We start from the raw sequence: 17,213 nt of genomic DNA on the forward strand, positions 1-17,213 counted from the left end.
GAGCCCTGGCCCTCAAGAGAGTCCAGTGAAAGCAAACGTGTGGCCTTTTCTCTCTGGCTGTTTTGTTTGTTTTTTTGTAAGGTCCTTTTCACTATTCTTTGTAGCAGAAAAAACAAAAAACAAACAAAAAATATCCTCCTACAAATCGGATCACTTGGGTAGATCACCACTGCACAAGAGCTATTCCCTTCTCAGTTGTGCTCTTTCTGATATAAGCTTTTTAGTATCTTTCATCCATCTATATTTTCTTCACTGTTTGAGTTTCTTTGGTTGGGTTTCAGGGATATTTTTCCACAGCCATGGAAAAATGAATCTAAAAAGGAGCAGATCCTTGTGGTTTTCAAACTTTCTTCTTGGGCTGGAAGCAGCTAAATGAAAACAATGTGCAGATCCTGAGTGGGTCAGGCTGAGGGGACGCGGGGCCTTTGAAGCTTTACAGGGGCTGACCTAGCGACAACTGTGGGCCCCTGACTGGAAGGAGGATCAACTCCCTGACTGCCATCAAAACATAACCCAAAGGGAGAAAAGAAAAAGAGCAGCTCTCCTGGAACTGGTCTGGTGAAAAAACTTGCCGGTTAGGAAAGTGAATACTTCTACTGTTTTTGTGGGTGTCTTTTTAAAACCCATTGTTGGGAGTTTGCCTTAGACTAATGGATTGGTCAGCTTTATGGATGGATTGATTGAACCCCCTATTTGAGTAAAGTTAAAGGTAGGACTCAGGTAGAAACTTTCATTTTGACAGATAATTGGTTTGGTTTAAATAAAGTAGGGAATTTAATAAATGTTGTCATTTGTATGAGCTGGAATGATAGTGGCCATGCTTCCTTAAATCATCTTTAGTGAAACAAATTCAGTGTGTCTGCATTTTGGAATTTTGGGGGGGAAAATGATACTGTGGTCAGCTCCACCCCCAAAAAGAAGGTTATGAAAGATGACGATGATTAACTCTTAGCTGACTGCACTGGGATCAGAAATTGGAGCAAACCTGCTTTTCTCTCTCTCTCTCTCTCTCTCTCTCTGTGTGTTTTCAGTTAAACTGAAGTGAAATGAATTGGCCAGTTTAAATGAGTCCATTAATTACATAGTTAATGGATCTTTTGTTTTCATGAAAAGAAACTAAAGAAATTTTCTCTCTTAACTCCAACATTTATACACAAGTATACAATTAGATATACCAAAAATGATTTTCATAAAATTCTCTTAACTGCTTTTAGTTTCCCTTTTTTGGGCCCACTGTATGTGTATTCCAGACAGGCTTGACAACTTGCCAAAGCTTTTTATTTTGTGTCCCGACTTTTAATCTGTTCCAGACCTTTTCAGTCAGAGAGCCAAAGTGTAACTGAAGGGGGAGGGGGACAGGAAAGAAAGGGGGAAAAAAGTGTGGGTTTCTCTGATCCAGAGTGACAGCAAATAGAGACAAGCTGTTAGCTGCTAAATTTGGAATTTTCCTTGAGATTTACAGTTTTGTAGAAGATTTTATTATTATCTGTTAAAAAACACAATGACCTTTCTGACCCTTTGAGCCATGAAAACACAAATGGTAGGCTGTAGAGTAAGTGATTGCGGAATTTGCTTTTCTCTATTCCCCTTTATTCATGTACTTACCAATTCTTGGCTTTAGTTGAAGTGACCTATGCCTTTTGACATTTTCAGATAGAACGGAAAATCCCCGGTAATGTATTAGCTTTTTTTTTTTTTATCACTCATCTCCTTCAAACACTGACCTTGTGGGGTTTTTTTTTGTTTTTTTTTTTTGTTTTGTATCAGAGCACTGATCAACTGGTTTACGGTGGTGCAAGGGATTGAACCCAGGACTTCGAAGCCTCAGCCATGACAGTCTGTTTTGCATAACCATTATGCTATCCACCCCTGCCCCTGACCTCTTAAGTGTGTCGTGTGTGTATCAAGTCAGTACTCCCTAATCAACTTTTTCATTGAGATAGACAGAATGAGAGAGGGCATCACTGCACTGGAACATCCCTCCTGGGCTGCATATACAGCAAGGCATGCATCCTGCCAGGGGACTGTCTCAGGTACTTTTTTTTTTTTTTAATATTTATTTAATTTATTTATTCCCTTCTGTTGCCCTTGTTGTTTTATTGTTGTAGTTATTATTGTTGTTGTCGTTGTTGAATAGGACAGAGAGAAATGGAGAGAGGAGGGGAAGACAGAGAGGAGGAGAGAAAGATAGACACCTGCAGACTGCTTCACCGCCTATGAAGCGACTCCCCTGCAGGCGGGGAGCTGGGGTTCGAACCGGGATCCTTATGCCGGTCTTGTGCTTTGCGCCACCTGCGCTTAACCCGCTGCGCTACAGCCCGACTCCCCTTGTCTCAGGTACTTTAATCGTATTTAGAATAGTTACATCAGTCCTTCACATCTGACATGCAGTTAATAAATAATCCACGGAATTTCAAGAAATTAGGACTTTATCAATCACTGGAGCTTCACTGCCCTAAGCCTTATTTCAGATAGAGACAGGAGCCAAAGTAAAGATGCTATCATACCCAAGCTTCCTGTGGTGTGGTGAGAAACAGGTTGACCTCTGAACTGTGTACATAACAAACAGGTGAGCACTATCCAAGTGAGCTATATTGCTAGCCCATACTAGCAATATTTTGTGGATTTTTAAAATCCAGTTTTCTTATTCCTTAACATATTTAAAATGTCTTTAACATTTATATTATGTTAGAATTTATTAATTTATAACAAATTGGGAAGTAGTACCCAATGGTAATAAGAATTTCTGATATTTATTAGCTTTCATAGAAGATGGAAGATTTTGTAAGGAATCGTTGAATTGTTTTCCCCGTGTAGTGGAGACAACTAATTTTTTTTAATTATCTTTATTTACTCATTAGATAGATGTAGGCAGAAATTGAGAGGGAAAGGGGTGATAGAGAGAGAGAGAGACACCTGCAGCACAGCTTCACCACTCTTGAAGCTTTCCCCCTTGCAGGTGGGGATCAGTGGCTCAAACCTGGGTCCTTGCATGCTGTAACGCGTGTACTCAACCAGGTGTGCTACCTCCCGGCCCCAATAACTAATTCTTTTTTTTTTTAAATTTTATTTATTTTCCCTTTTGTTGCCTTTGTTTTTTATTGTTGTTATTGATGTTGTTAGGACAGAGAGAAATGGAGAGAGGAGGGGAAGGCAGAGAGGGGGAGAGAAAGACACCTGCAGACCTGCTTCACTGCCTGTGAAGTGACTCCCCTGCAAGTGGAGAGCCAGGGGCTTGAACTGGGATCCTTACTCCAGTCCTTGTCCTTTGTGCCACATGCGCTTAAACCACTGCACTACTGCCCAACTCCCTTTTAATGTTTTAATTTTGGTGAAGTTATACATGATGACCAACTATCATAGAATAACTAATTAAATGTATCTAAAATTATTAATTAGCTGTTTTTAATAAATAGCATGGCCTGTTAGAGGCAGGAACTATAGGATATAGAGATTCACCTGTTAGTGCAGCCATGGAAAGGTAGACTATCTGCATCTCATCATTTGGATGTTTCTAAACAAGTCTCTGACATTTTAAAAAAAAGAGATTTTGCTGTTGGCATGTTTGTTTGGATGGGTGGGACTTCACACCTGCACGATTTCAGTCAGTCAGAGGGCTCCTCTGCTTTTTTTTTTTCCCCCTCCTTCATTTAAGACAGAGAGAAAAAAACCGAAAGAGAAGGAGAAGCCGCCACCTCGTCTGTGTGTACAGTGCTTTCACTGAGCTGGGAGCTGGGCGTTCGGACACAGTTCCTCACACATGACATGCTCGCTACCTCGGGGCCCTTGATTTTCCCTGGTCATCTTAAATTGTGAGTGTTTGGTTGTGGGCTGTAGTGTTCACTACTTAGTTTGAGAAGAAAAGATTCTTCAGGGTGTTTTAGGTAAGGAGTGTTGTTGCTAACAAAATTATTAACAAAATTTGCCCTGGAAAGGGAACTTTGAGCTCCTTTGAAAAAAACATTTCTCGAAGGGGCAAGGGTTGGTATTACAGGCAGGAAGCTGGCATTCAACATTCCTGGTTCTCATCCACTAAATGTCATTGTGCTGTCTGATCATTTTGACTCCCTAAACCAGCAAGTTAAGTTTCTGTTTTGTTTTGAATACTGAAAACATTAGGAATGTTGCCTAAATCTGAATTCTTGTGCAGTCTAGGTAAAGTATGACTTTGGCAGTTGTGACCGTTAGTTAAGTGACAGAAATAGACCTTGTACTTGATCTTTCCGCACCTAGAATTTTAAAGTTTAGATTTCATGCAGTTAATTTTTCAGACACATGTCTGCTTCACCAGTGCTAATACATGGAATATTAGAGCGAAAAGACGCTGGGGAATGTGCCTGTGTGCTACAATGTGACTCATCATCAGGACATTATTCTAAGCTAATTAGTACGTTTCCAACTGCACAATTTGAAAATCTCTGGTTGAAACTGACTATAAAGTCCTCTAGTTGAATTATTATGGCTCACTACCATCGTATTCTTTTTTTTTTTGACTCACAACAACCTTTATTCACTCTTGTACAATACCCAGGCCCCCATCTAACGCGGCGTGCCGCAGGGCACGGCCAGGCGGATGTCCCATCATCTGCACACACTCCCGGGGCAGCTGCTAGTGATGGCCATGGCCCGTAGTCTGCTTAGAGGCTTTCAAAGCTTTACTTTTCTTATCTGCACTCCTGATCTTATAAACAATGAAGCCCATCAAGCCCATTCCTACCCAGATCTCCTGGTAAACCTGGGTGTAGTAGGGCCGCAGGGGGGGTCCAAACATTTTTCATAAAGCTTTGCAGCATCTCGACGCCGGACCTGGGCTCAGGCCACCGTTGCCGCACAGCCGACGACTCGGAAAGGTATCATCGTATTCTTAAAAGAGTGTCTTCTAATCTGAGCTCTATCTAACCTTTTCCTTGACTCAGAACTTAATGCATTACAAGAATGTCTTCTATTTCAGGGACACTAGTGACTAGAAAGTAGTGTGTGTCCTTTTATTACTCAGAAAGTCACTTCCCTTCACATTGTGAATATACTTTTAACTCCAAAAACATTATCTTTCTTAGCTGTAATTTTTTTCCTGCCATCTCACTTTTGAGAAATTAGCTGATCATGTGTTCTGGGTTCTTTACCAGTTCACTCCCTTTCTGGATACTTTCTTTTTTTTTTTTTTTTTAACTAATTTATTTATTGGATAGAGATAGAGAAATAAAGAGGGGGAGAAAGACACCTGCACCACTACTTCATGCTCATGAAGGTTCCCTCTACAGGTGGGGACCGGGGCTTGAACCCAGACCCTTGTGCGTTCTGACGTGCTCAACAGGATGCACCACCACCCAGCCCCTGAATGCTTTTCACTTTTCTCATGGCTCTTTAAATGTGGTACTCATGTATTCCTCTTATTCTACAGTGAGAAGCATAGTTAGGTTCTTTCTCTTTCCTGGAATTTTATATACCTTTCAAAATTCATTTTTTGTATCTGTTGAGATTGACTTGAATGTAAATAAATGAAATTATGATTTAGAAAAATTTACTGACTCATGCACTAATGAAAGCAGGTTTTTCTGGTATCACAGTTTATCCAACTTTTTAGGTAATGGACTTTTTAACTTAATTGTACTCCTGTAAATTGTGACTGCTCTTAACAATTTCTAGCTTAAATGTGACAGGTCCTGGATTCCTCAGTGATTGCTTCAGAGCCTCATTTAGAGACTTTCTTAATGGCATTATGGATTTGAATGCATCTAGGTTTCAGAAATACCTTTGAACCATTTATTGCACTGTTTGAGTTTTGGTCTTCCAGTAACAGCTGGAAATTACTTCTGAAGAGGCAGGGGACCTTTAAAGATAAGGCTTATCATATGGTAAGATCAGGCAGACAAATCTACTGGGGCTTGGGGAGAACTGGGTGGAGGAGTGAGATTTTGCCTCACACTTTCAAACTGCTTTAAGTCCACAGGGATTTAAACAGGTTTGTACTTGGAGGGTTTTTTATTTCACTGCCTTAAAGTCACTGTTTTTTGTTATTTAATTCTAAGAATGTACAGTTTTCATAAAATTCCCATTGTAAAAAGCCTGATGTGAAGTGTTTTCCAGGTCAGATTCTTACTTAGTGGAACCTGGTTTGAAGTTTACTGTTTGCCTTCACTACAGGTTTTATTATCATTTAAAATAAAAATGCTAAAAACGAATATTTTGTAATGTCAGAATTAGCTTATGATCTTTGCAATTTCAACCATTTTTCATTTTGATATGGGGCTTGGAGGGAAATGAGGAATATAACCCGGCGTCTTATATGCATGCAGTGTGCTCTACCACTCAGCACAGTTCTGTCCCGTCCCCACCTACCCACTCCACCCCCCAATTTTCAGAGAAAATTATTGAGTTGTCAGAAAAGTCATGAAGCATCTTTGCATAGAAGACCATGAGAAAATATGCCGTAACTTCTTTTGTCGAGAAAATAAAACCAGAAAAATTTACCAGTCATAAGCAGTCTGCCTACTACTTTCTAAAGATACATACACATATAAAAATAGTTGTATTAAGAAATGATTTCTGTTTTATAATATAATACAAATAATTATATAGCAAAACAGTACTTTATTCTTTAATATTTTTTATTTATTCCCTTTTTTGTTGCCCTTGTTGGTTTTTATTGTTGTAGTTACTATTGTTGTTATTGATGTCGTCATTGTTGTATAGGACAGAAAGAAGTGGAGAGAAGAGGGGAAGGCAGAGAGGAGGGGGAGAGAAAGACACCTGCAGACCTGCTTCACCGCCTGTGAAGCGACTTTCCTGCAGTTGAGGAGCTGAGGGCTCGAATGGGTATCCTTATGTGGGTCCTTGTGCTTCGCACCATGTGCGCTTAACCCGTTGTGCTACCACCCAACTTCCTTTTTTTTTTTTCTTGTCCCTCCAGGGTTACTGCTGGGCTCGGTGCCTGCACCGTGAATCCACCGCTCCTGGAGGCCATTTCCCCCCCTTTTGTTGCCCTTGTTGTTATAGCCTCGTTGTGGTTATTATTATTGCCATTGTTGATGTTGTTTGTTGTTGGATAGGACAGAGAGAAATGGAGAGAGGAGGGGAAGACAGAGAGGGGGAGAGAAAGACAGACACCTGCAGACCTGCTTCACCGCCTGTGAAGCGACTCCCCTGCAGGTGGGGAGCCGGGGGCTCGAACCGGGATCCTTACGCCGGTCCCTGTGCTTTGCGCTTAACCCACTCCGCCAACACCCGACCCCCCTCTCTCTCTCTTTTTTTTTTTAAATCTTTCTTACTGAATCATTCATACAGTGCTTCTTGCCTGCACAATACCATGACTCCTGGTGGACTCATTTTGTGTTCATTTGGCTGTTTTGTTTGTTTTTCTTTTTCCTTTTTTCTAACCAAAGGGTGAGCAAGAACAACACAGTAGAACTATTCTCCACCACTTACAGAGCTTTCTCCTTTGCATGGTATACCCAGGGTCTTGAACCAGGTTCTCACACATAGTAATGTGTGTGCCTTTCCAGATTAGCCATCAGATGAAAATTTTAAAACTTAAAAGATTTTCAATGTTTCCAATATGAAAATTAATAGCTTACTTATGTTACTCAAATCAAAGCATGAAACACACAGCAAGTATTTAAAAAATATATTTCAGGTTCTATTTATATTAACTTTGCTTTAATAGCAAGCTTATTTAAATTTATTATTTATTTATTTATTCTTTGCCTCCAGGGTTATTGCTGGGACTCGATGCCTTCACCATGAAGCCACCGCTCCTGCAGGCCTTTTTTTTTTTTCTCTCTCTCTCTCTTTTTCATTGCCCTTGTAGCCTTATGGTTATTAACTGTTGTTGATGTTGTTTGTTGTTGGATACGACAGAGAGAAATGAAGAGAGAGGGGAAGATGGGGGGGTGGAGAGAAAGACAGACACCTGCAGACCTGCCTTACCACCTGTGAAGCACCTCCCCTGCAGGTGGGGATCTGGGGGCTCGAACGGGATCCTTAGACCAATCCTTGCGCTTTGTGCCATGTGCACTTAACCGGCTGCGCTACCACCCGACCCCCAATAGCAAGCTTTTTGTTGTTGTTGTTGTTACCCTTGTTGTCTTTTTATTGTTGTTGTGGTTATTATTGTTGTTGTTATTGATGTTGTCATTGTTGGATAGGACAGAGAGAAATGGAGAGAGGAGAAGACAGAGGGGGAGAGAAAGATAGACACCTGCAGACCTACTTCACCACCTGTGAAGTGATTCCCCTGCAGATGCGGAGCCGGGGGCTCGAACCGGATCCTTATTCCGGTCCTTGTGCTCTGCACCACGTGCACTTAACCCGCTGTGCTACCGCCCGACTCCCAATAGCAAGCTTTTTATACAGTGTAGTGAGAGTCCTGTGGTAATACTACTTTAATACTTTGTGCCAATCCAAGCTCAGATGTAAGATACAGACTATAGAATTCTAAGGGGAAGATCAAGTTAATACCTGCTGAGATACATCAGAACAATTTAGTAGAAAAAAAAAAAAGAGTTCATATTTTTTGCTTTGTTTTCCATGCATTTAAGTTCCCTGGTTGTCATTTTAGAACTCATTCTAGAGTTATTTCAACCAGAAATCTCCTGTGTATAATACTAGTCTTCTAGCAGGTAGAAAATTTCAGTCTTGACTTACCTAGCAAATACACGAGTGCCAATTATGTGCCGGGCACTTTGCTAGCCATGCAAGGAAGTTGCAAGCTACTGAGCGTATATATCATTACAGTGGAGGAGAACAAACTGTGAGAGGGAACAGTGCTGGAAGGTGCCCCATCTGAGCATGGGTGGCCAGGAAAGACCAGACGGGACCTGTAAGGCTGAGAAGCCTTTAAACTCCCTTTCTATATAAAACAACCAGTTTTTGTGCTTCTCAGTAAAAACTGAGATGCACAGTCTTCTGGGTTATTGTCAGTAAAAGGGCAGTGATAATTTTACTTGTAATTACATATGATCTATACTATTTTCAGTAGCACTATTTACTCATTAACATGAAGTCATGATGGCTGGCATATTTTAAAAGATATTTTCTCTGTTCTTCAGGCTAATAGTCTGATTGTGTGGACTTCTTTTCAAGCTTTATCCGCTTAGTAGAGGGGGCATGATTGTGCTTTCTGAACAGAGAACTGCAGGCTAGTGAGAACAATTTCTCTCTCCTCCTCACTTCATTTAGCATTGTCTGTATCCTGCTCCTAACTACTTAATGAAGTGATACGGAAGGAGAAAGTGTTCTGTTGGAAGTGTACTAACGTCCCGTCTACAGCTCTTTGCATGAAAAAATACTATTATAGTGAATGCTTATGTCAATCTTTTGATAGTAGTTGAAGAAATAAAAAATTCTTTTGACCTAAACAGTGATGTTAGTCATGAATATTTTTGAATGATTTAGAGATTTTAATACTTTGTCCCATTTGGGGTTGCCTGGGAGTTGGTGCTTCGAAGGGCCAGACTGGTTTGCCAGTGACAGGACCTAGAGGAGAGTGTTACACTAACACAGCGCAAAGCCATTTCTTTCTCCCTGGGGTAGCTTAAGTCAAGGACTGACAAACACAAGTGGTGATCAAACATGGAAAAATTGGAGCCCATTAAGTGTTGTTGATAGAACTGCAAAAAAAAAAAAAAATGATGCAGTCTCTTTAGGAGGTAATTTGGACTTTACTTGAGGTCCATGAGTCGGTGTGTATATTTATAACACCATATGACTACAGAAAAACCTTTATTTGAATGTTCATGGTAAGATAGTTCACAAGAGCAAAATGCAAAAACTCCAATGTCCTTCAGTCCATTGATGACTAAAGTGTACAGTAATAACAATAAGAGGGGGTTCCAGGTGGTGATGCCTTGTGTAGAGAGCACATGTTTCTGTGCATGAGGACCCATGTTCAAGGGGGAGGGAAGCTTCACAAGCAGTGGAGCAGAGCAACAAGGGTCTCTTTCTCTCCTGTATCCCTCTATATTTAGGGAAATTGCTGGGAGTGGTAGAATCATCATACAAGCACCAAGCCCCAGTGGTGGCAAGAACAAATATAAAAAAGGAGTGAAATGACATTATTATAGAGAGGGAGAAAGGAAAGATGTCACAGCACCACTGCACCCTCTTTGGTCCTGCCCCTATGGTGCTGCCACATGGTTGGAGTCAGGGTCCTCATGCATGGTAAAGCAGGTGCTTTGTTACCAGCAAAGGTCTTTTCTGGTCCTGGAGTGGGTGAATCAGAGCCAGCAATCCAGGTCCTGGTTATCAGGTATAGAGGAGGGGCCGTAGGATATATACTGCTGGGGACATGGGGCTGCTTTGTGAAGTGTCACAAATGCTATGAATTAGTCTGATGGCCGTGTACTTGTATGAATATGTAAACAGCACTTTGATACAAGTTAGAATCATGACTGGCGCATGAACTATCTTGATAAAACTTAAAAGGAAAGGGAAACTTATCTATTCAGTATTGCCTGTTTAGATCTATAGTTTAGTTGAGAATGTCTTTTAGTGTTAAGAATGTCTTGAGGGGTTGGGTAGTAGCACAGCTGACTGAGCACATGTTACTACACAAAAGGACTGGAGCCCAAGCTCTGTCCCTGCTGGTAAGGAGCCAGTTTCACGAGTGGTGAAGCAAGGCTGCAGGCGTCTCCCTTTGTCTCCCCCTCTCCTTTCATTGTTACTTTTTTTCTACTGCTAGATAGTATGTTGGTTTTGTATTTTTTAGGGAAATGTTGGTTTGAAAAATCTATTATTTAAACTTTGAGTGCACTTGCTAAGTATAGGGAAAATCTAGTTTCTTTAAGTAGCAGATAAGACACTAGATGATAAATAGGCAAAGTCAAGATGATACATACACTAGACACAGAAGTACTTTCAGGATATTTGATCTAATTGTTTTAAAACAATTCATCCACTCCCCAATTCTGAGTTTACACTTAGCTCCTATACTTTAATTTATTATCTCAAAGTTTGCAGTTGAAAACATAGTTGTAATACTTTGTAATGCTCCAATCTTCTAGTTACACGTTATATAAACCTAAAATTGTCTGGACATTCATTTTTAGAGTGAAATTTGAAAGAGACCCATGATGATGATGACTTTCTTTTTGAGTAAATGGTCTCTTGTTTTTTCAAAAATTATGAATCTGTTGTTTGCTAACTCAGATGTCCGGATTGATAAGTAAGGCTTTAATCCATTATTACTTAATAGCATTGCAGATTCTAGTTTTCAAAATATAAGGTGTTTTAGTTTATTTGAATTCTGTAATATTTTAGTTGTTTTTCTCCTCTCTCTACCTTTTAGAAATTTTATTAAAACTTTCTGAAAACCTTGGGATTTCAGTATGGGTAATGGTTGACTTTTCTAATTACCTTGCCCCCTTTCCCAGGAAACAAAGACTGTCTTGTCTTTCCCTGTTTGTGAGGTCCCTGCTGCACTCCTGTGGGTGCAGTGCTCTGCTCTATTGAAATGTTTGAGATATTCAAAATGTAAAGAACAGGATGCTTCTGAAGAGGAGTCAATCCCAACTTCAGTTACTAAGCAAGGTGGTTTGAATCGGTCTCTTAAGTGAGCTCTTTATTTATATGGAAAGCTTGTGGCACTGCTTGTACCCCTAGATGACAGCAGTTAATAAACACCACTCATTACTAGCCAAGTCTATTTCATTTGCCTGGTTTGCACATATTCCTGTCAAATTCTACAAACTTGTCCTCTTCTACCCTTTGATAGCCTATTTTTCCCTTTGTGTGGTTTACGTAGTCAGGCAGCTTGGTTTTGGAAAAGACCTATCCAGTCAATTCATTTTGCTATTACCAGTGGCAACCATGGCTAACAGTTGCTGTGCTTCCTGGTCCTGGGAACTAACTGGATGTTTACCTCTTCGTTTACTTAGACTTTACTGTTACTGTCTAATTACTTTTCACAAGGACTGTCTTATTGCTTTGCATGAACTTAGTAAGTTCTGCTTAATAAAACTCAGTGTGGAAAGTTCAAAAGTTTTTCTAAGATTTCGTAATAGATAAACATTGTACACTGTGTAGCTCTAGAATCTCTTAAAATTAATCATATGTCCTAATTCAAACAGTTCTCAACTTATTGGTAGGCTATATACTAGCAGTTTTTAATTTGTTTGTTTAATTGCTTGGGAGTGAAAACATTTCCCCCAAAGAGTTGTTTGCTCTGGGCTTCACTTAGATGTATACACTTTATATGATGAGTTTTTCAAGCCAACCTCCTCAGACATATTTAACTGATTCTCAAGCCTGCTGTAGCTCCATGTGTAAACTATGGATCTCCCTGGAAATCTTTGAACACAGGGATATGTCTCACCAAAAGAGAATGGTTCCTATAGCAACTGGGCTCAGTCTCTACCACCCATCTCTTTTCTGTTTTGATCTTAACAGGAAAGATAAGCTTGTATGTGTGTGCATAATAAAGTTTGTACTTAGAAGTAAATGGTGAGTGGTGTGTAAAGTGGGGGAAGGGAGGTTAATGAGAACTCAGGCCAGGATGATCTGTCCGAGTGGCCGTCTTAAAGAGCCCGAAGTATTTTGGGGAAGGGGGAGAAGGATTATTTGTGGAACACCCATTGTGTGATGGCTTTGCATACTGCTGTGAACCCACAACAGTTCATTCAGGAGGGAGGTGAGGATGTGATGATTTCCTAATGTGTGCCCTACTCTGGTGAGGGTTTGTTTGACTCTAAAGACCAATAAAAGAAAAAAATCTTGGGACCTGGGAGATAGCACTCCCAGTGCAATAGCCTGAGGCACCAGAAATTCCAGGTTCAGTTCCTAGTACTGTCATAAACCAGAGCTGAGCAGTCAGTGTTCTGGTAAAAGAGAATAATAATAAGAAGAAGAAGAACAATAACAACAACTTTACTATGATAGCTGGCAATGTGCATCAAATACTGTTGTCAGGCAGTATATGAAGTGAAGTGGTTGACAGGCACATTTTACCTTGTAAAAGTAGTTGCTTTGTTTCCTCTCTCTAGTAAAATACTGTATGATGAAGTATACTTATGAAAGTTAGCCATTTATTCTTTATAAAGATATTTCACTATAATAAGAGGGCTTTTCTATGTAAGAAATTAATAGGTCTTTGAACAATATAAGATAATAGTGAGTTTTTTTCACAACTATTCTGGCTCTGTTAGACAAAATATTAAGTGAGATAAGCAAAAAGACATAACTAAGACAGGGTGTGAGACATTAAATAATCTCTGTGGGTCAGGAAATAAACCACATGAAACAGAGCAGGGGAGGGCCATGCCTTGCCTCATGTAGAGGCCTTCAGCTCTTTAGAAAAATCAGAAGCTCAGAGTGTATAGAGAGTTAAGGATAAGGCAGGAAATGCTAAAGCCAGGCACACAGCTGGCCAGCTAGCCCTGACCTAGTTTAAAAAAAAAAAAAGCTGTTCCCACTTCAGCTCATTAAAAAGTGGCACATTTCAAGAATTGATACACAATGTTTTAATTGAATTAAGTTATATCCCAGTAGTAAAGAGTTGGCTTTCAAGAAAATACAATAACCAGCCCTACCATCTATTAAAGCACATTGTAAAGATTGTGACTAAAACTGTGGTATCTAATACAAACAGTAGTTAGATTAATGAGCCAAACGGGAAGTCAGGGACAAAAGATCAAAATATGGGAAGTTGAACTATGGTAGATAGAAAATGACTGGAGTAGCACCAGGACTGATGGCTGTGAAAAGAGATAAAACCAAACACCTTCATGCCATGTACCGGGACATATTTCAGGTGGGTTGAACTGAATCATCAAATATACTAAGTAGAACCACTGGGTTTTGTTGTAATTTAAAAATTGATGGATTCCTATGATTCCCTGGTAGAGCCTTGCTTTGTGTACAGCCTGAATCTGAGCCGTAGTGCCACATGAGAGTGCCCTGGCATGAAAGGAAGCCTAAGCCCCGGTGCAAACATTTTGTCTTACTAATTTTTTTAAAGTTTTAACTGGTTTTTTATTAGTATTTTAATACTGATTTACCATATAACAGGATAACAGTGGTACACACCCTTGCTACATCCAGAGTTCTGAATCCCCAATACCTGCATTGGAAGCTACAGCAGTTCTCCTGAGGTTGCAGATACGGGTTGATGATTATTTCTGCAACTATCTGTCTATATTTGTGTATATTCCCCACCACCCTTTTTGTCTGATCTTCTCTTCCTTTCCTTTCCAAGTCATACACCAATTACTATATTTGTATGTCCCTCTTTTTTCCCTTCTCTCTCCGGGTCCTGATGGAGTCGGATTTCAGAGCCTGCTGTCACCATTTCTCCCCCACTGGGAGTATGCATCAGATTTATTTGGGGAGTTCTAGCTTCTGTAATTGCTTCTCCGTTGGACATGGGCATTCGCAGGTTGATCTATACCCCTAGCTTGTTTCTATCTTTCCCTAGTAGGGTAGACCAGTGCCAACTTTTGAGAAGGTTGGTTGAATGGAATATCAGTTAATACCAATTACCTGTTGGAAAGCTCAGCTCTGCCTTATGGTGCTCCTGGGGACTGAACCTGGAACCTCAGAGCCTCAGGACTTACATGACTTTTGAGTTAAATAATATAATAAAAATCACAGGTGTTTGAATTAGACCAATCATGAATCATACTATTTTAAAATGTATGACATGATGGAAAGGGAATATGCAAACATTTAAAGAAATAAAGTATAGTTCAGTATGTTTTTATTTTTTCAGGGTTCTCTTTTTTATATTTATTCCCTTTTTGTTGCCCTTGTTTTATTGTTGTAGTTATTGTTGTTGTTATTGATGTCATTGTTGTTGGCTAGGACAGAAAGAAATGGAGAGAGATGGGGAAGATAGAGAGGGAGAGAGAAAGATAGACACCTGCAGACCTGCTTCACCGCTTGTGAAGCGACTCCCCCGCAGGTGGGGAGCAGGGGGCTCAAATCGGGATCTTTACGCCGGTCCTTGCATTTTACGCCACATGCACTTAGCCTGCTGCGCTACTGCCCAACTCCCTCAGGGTTCCTTTTTATCAGGGGTAGGTTGATGCTTTACAGTCAACAGTAAATACAGTAGTTGGTACATGTGTAACATTTCTCAGTTTTCTGCAAAATACTAACAAACCCCCCTCCCCCCCACCTAGGCCCTCCACCAAAATCTTCCAGGAGGTGAACCCTCCCCCAGAGTCTTTTACTGTGGTGCAGTACACTAACTCCAGTCCAAGTTCTGCTTTGTTTTCCTTTCTGTTCTTATTTTTCAACTTCTTTCTGTTTGAGAGATTATCCTATATCCATCCTTCTCTTTCAGACTTATCTCACTTAACACGACTATTAAGGTAAACTTTTGACTTAAATATTTCAAGAAAAAAAAATCTTAAATTCAGCTTGCGAAATTAGGAAAAGTATAGAAAAGTTGTGTGTACAGGGGAAGAGGGAGCAGACTTTGAAAGAAAAGATAATGACCATACCTTCTAATAATCCAGTGGGTTGAACAGAACTGAAGCATTCTGATTTCACTTTCTTCTAATGTCTTTGGTTTTTTGTGGAATTGTGCTGGCTGCAGGGAACAGTGCTGATTTTAGGGGGACATAGTAGGAGTGCTATACTAGCTCATGTGTTAAGTAATTATTTGAGTGATGAATACTCACTTACTTAGAAATATTTTAGTGTTTCTTCAGAACAAACTGTGCCCGATGCTTTGCTAGACACTGAGAATATTTTCTAAATTGGATACACTCCCCATTTGATGGCACAGATTAGCAAAGGATAAATTACACTCAGGAGGAAAAGGTCAAAATGATTCTTAAAAAATGATGGTGGACTCTGGGCAAGGCTGGGAGATTACTCCATTGGTCTCCCAAGGAAAGTGGTCTCTTAAGATGGAGCAGAGGGTACCAGTGAAATCACAAGGAGTTTCTGTGTTATGGGGATATGAGTAGTGAGCCTCAGAGGAGTGATTGATCTACAGTTTTCTAAAATAAATAAATAAAATGCATTTAAAAAATGTTTTAATATTTATTTCCCCATTTGTTGCCCTTGTTTTTTCTAATTGTTGTTGTAGTTATTGTTGTTGGTATATTATTGATGTAGTCGTTGTTAAGATAGTTCAGAGAGAAATGGGGAAGACAGAGAGGGCGAGAGAAAGACACCTGCAGACCTGCTTCACTGCCAGTGAAGCAACTCCCCTGCAGGTGGGGAGCCGGGGGCTCGAACCGGGATCCTTACGCTGGTCCTTGTGCTTTGCGCCACATGTGCTTAACCTGCTGCGCTACCGCCCGACTCCTGATAAAATGCATTTAATGAGAGAAGGAGGCTCCACTAATGCAGTGCCTGAAATAGAACCTGGAATCTGAGGCATTGAAATCCTGCACTGTGTTCCAGGAAGCTACCTTCTGGTCTATTTAATTTTCCTTTCTGTAAATCTTGTAGGGTTTCAGGGTAATAGTACCTGCATACTAGTGTTAAGAAGTGTTCCTTCTTTTTAGGTTTCTGGGAAAGATTTTTTTGTTTGTTCATTATTTTTCTTTTTGCCTCCAGGGATATTGCTGGGGCCCAGTGCCTGCAAATCCACTGCTCCTGGAGGGTATTTTTTTCATTTTGTTGCCCTTGTTTATTGTTGTTATTATTGTTGCTGTTGTTGGATAGAACAGAAAGAAATCGAGAAAGGGAGAGAGAAGAATAGATACCTGCAGCCCTGCTTCACCACTTGTGAAGCAACCACCCTGCAGACGGGGTGCCGGTGGCTCGAACTGGGATCCTTACCCTGGTCCTTGCGCTTTGTGCCATGTGCACTTAACCCACTGTGCTACTGGCGGGCCCACTCTGGGAAGATTTTTAAGGTTGGTGTTATTTATCTTCGACTATAAAACTATCTGAACCTGTGTTTTGACTTGATCTGTATGTATTAAATATTTGATAGAATATCAGATGCCTAAATTCTCATCTTAAAATGGATGCCGGGTATATAGCTCCACAGTAGAATGAGTGCATGCCTCATATTTTGGAGAACCTGAGTTTAAACTCAAGGGAAGGGGGTATGCACACTGGGTTAATCATATGATGTGGAGTGCAAGGATACCAGTTGGAGTACCTGGCTCCCCCTCTCTTCCTCTTCTCTCTCAATTTCTCTCTGTCCGATCCATCAACAGCAGCTGCATTAACGCAATAATAATAACAACAAAATAGTACAAAAATGGTCGCCAGGAGCACTGAGCCCCAGCAGTGACCCTGGAGGAAAAAATAAT

At 40.4% G+C, this 17,213-nt stretch overlaps 1 protein-coding gene across 12 annotated transcripts in view; it reads left to right on the top strand.

Moving 5' to 3' along the window:
* Positions 1 to 17,213, top strand: part of YAP1 (Yes1 associated transcriptional regulator) — a 110,853-nt gene that overhangs the window by 63,971 nt on the left and 29,669 nt on the right. The window lies entirely within an intron of this gene.

Source organism: Erinaceus europaeus, chromosome 20 (genome assembly GCF_950295315.1).
Source record: "Erinaceus europaeus chromosome 20, mEriEur2.1, whole genome shotgun sequence".
Classification (NCBI taxonomy): Eukaryota; Metazoa; Chordata; class Mammalia; order Eulipotyphla; family Erinaceidae; genus Erinaceus; species Erinaceus europaeus.